The 2760-nt window shown below is 39.7% G+C and overlaps 1 long non-coding RNA gene across 1 annotated transcript; it reads left to right on the forward strand.

The window, feature by feature from the left end:
• Positions 1 to 291: 291 nt before the first annotated feature.
• LOC113032592 (uncharacterized) lies at positions 292 to 829 on the forward strand. Its single transcript, XR_003273907.2, has 3 exons — positions 292 to 407; positions 482 to 626; positions 709 to 829. It is a non-coding gene; the product is annotated as an uncharacterized LOC113032592 (long non-coding RNA).
• Positions 830 to 2760: the final 1931 nt, after the last annotated feature.

Consider the following 2760-nt stretch of genomic DNA (forward strand, 5'->3'; position numbering starts at 1 on the left):
CTTCTTGATGTGTGCTTAAATAAAGGCCAGCAAAAGCTCAAAGAACATGGACCAGGATTCAGGACTTATCACTCTCATTAAGACCTCTATGCTGACAACTCAAAATGAGCAAAATTAGAGAAGTTAGAAGAATTTCGTCACTGTGTACATATGCCCTATTAAGTCATAAACTAGTTTTTAAAATTATGCCGTAGAACCGGTGGCAGGCTTAAACCAGAATACAGTTCTTAGTACCTACCAGTTCATGCCTTTGTCATGGTCTGTGGAATGCGTGATGCTCGGGTAGCCACGCCCCCGGGCTGGGCCATCACTAGCACACCTGCTCTCCATCCCGGTGATTACACGGAGATCCACTTAATCCGGCGCTGACGGATGCTCCACGCCAGTCCGTAGTCATCCCCACAGTGGTAACCAGACTTCCACGAAAAGTGTGCATTCTCTTCTGCTTGGAACTTTGTTTAACCTGCCTACTTCTGTCCAGATTTCTACTCGGCGTCTGCTACCTGCCTGTCCTCCGGCTCAACTGGATCTCGCGGCGCTCACCTGGCCCACTCGCCATTCCACGGACTTCCTGCCCCCACGGACTGCCACACTTCCCTCCCGAGCTCCCACGGTTCCGTTCTATCGTAAGCCCCTACTCTAACTCAGTCCTGATATGTTCTCCCCGCTTCCTGGCTCCCTAGTAATCATCTCCCCTTTCTATTGCAGCCCCCCGCCGTCCCGATCCCGGCTTCCTCGTGTCATTGTTTCCCCGGATTTTTAGTTTCTGTTTTGCTCTCTACTTTCCCCGGGTCGCCTTTCGTTGTTTTAATAAAGTGTCTTTTTGTTAGCTCGGAGTCTGCGCCTGGATCCTTTCGTGCCCGCGCACCACGGCGCATGACAGCCTTTGCGTTTTTGGAATTCTGATTTATCTTTGCATACAGAGTCTTTAACAATACAAAAACCTTAGAATAAGGAAATGAATATAGTACTTTGGAATGGCACATGAATAATAATCCCCCCCCCCCAAAAAAAGTTTAACACGCACTACTAGAGCTACTGTGGTGTATATAAGTCATTATGAAGCAATTAAAAGGTGAGCAATAAATACTAGAACTTATAGGAAAGTGAAGTGATTACCATTCTCTATAAAAGGTGCTAAAACTTGAATGTTAGTTCCACAGGACCCACAAAAAACTCCAATTTGCCCCACTAGCTGGATTCCACAATATGGACAATACATTGCCTGATGAAGACAATGCCAAATTAAAACCTGAACACATTAACTGCAATATTCCTTAATGACTTTGACTTGTTAGTATTTGTTCTCGAGTTTCAAAAAGCTTCATTTCTAAGGCTACATTAAACATTATCTTTGTTAGAATTATCTTTGAATATATATTCCAGATATCTGTAGTATTATTAGAATCATGAGATTACAACACATTTACCTCTCCTCCACTTCTTTGAAGTGTGTCCCAGTCCTAGCGCACTGGTTAGCATGTTTTGGTTCGTGCAACTGGTCCGTCGGGTTATTGTCTCCCCAGGAACATTTCCGTTGTCTTTTTTCCTATTTCCGTTGTGCTTTGCGTGCTTTTGCAGCGCTTTTCTTTTTGCAGCGTTTTTCTTTTTGCAGCATTTTTCTTTTTGCAGTGCAGCGTTTTTCTTGAAGTTGCAGTGCAGCGTCTTTCTTTTTGTAGCGTTTTTCTTTTTGCAGTGCAGCTTTTTTCTTGAAGTTGCAGTGTAGCGTCTTTCTTTTTGCAGCGTTTTCCTTTTTGCAGCATTTTTCTTTTTGCAAGTGTTTTCTGAAGTTGCAGTCCATTTGGCCTCTCAGGGCCACCGTACTAATGGGTTTAGAAGAAAAGTTGTCAATTACAGAGATTGGTTACATTGTAAAGAGGTTTGTATAACATTTTAGAAATAACTGTTATTTTATCCTGTTATTATATGCAAAATACAACCTGTTTTTGAGTATGGTGTATTTTGAAAGACACCAGTAAACCATTCTCATTTGTACAAAACTTTGTCCTCTCTGTTACATTCTATACATCTTTAAACATGAACAAGTCTAATGACACCGCTGAAAGTTATTTAACTACTCATTCTATAATGTCATACACGTGCTGTGATTTTTAAGAAAAGAAGCCGTTCTTTATCAAACATGGGATTGCTTTAATCTATTCCACAATAACAAAATTATAGGCTCAAGAAACATTTGGAGCATTGGTGACACAACTATGATTCTACACTTTAGCCTACTTGGTCTTCTTGTCTAATTGATCACAACATTAGATATATTGCCAGTCTATGTGGTTGTTATCCAAGGTGCTCTTGTTTTTGTTAAAAATGAACACATTTTTGGTACCAAAAACTATTATGAACAACTTTTGATGCTTTAACAGTGTGATAAGTTTAACTCAATCCCAAAAGGATTTATTTTTTTCTAACCTGTATCATATTTTAGTTTAATACTCCACGCTTTGTAGCTACCAAGAGCAAGCAACACTTCATGATGAGTTAATTTACTGACATGGATAAAATGAAAATTATGTTAAACAGTCTTTTCTGATAATTTTGATACAAAGACAAGATAACTACACACTGGAGAAAAACAATTACTTAATAATAAGTACATTAAGCTGTAGGAATACGTACTGAAGTACAAAATGTACTACATTTGTATGTTTGTGTCCATTTAAGTAGACTCAAATAACTGTGAACGAACTGTATCCCTGAGATGAAAATATAAATCAAGGGCCTGGGACATGGTATATGGGAATT

This window comes from Astatotilapia calliptera, chromosome 2, assembly GCF_964374335.1.
Source record: "Astatotilapia calliptera chromosome 2, fAstCal68.1, whole genome shotgun sequence".
Taxonomy (NCBI): Eukaryota; Metazoa; Chordata; class Actinopteri; order Cichliformes; family Cichlidae; genus Astatotilapia; species Astatotilapia calliptera.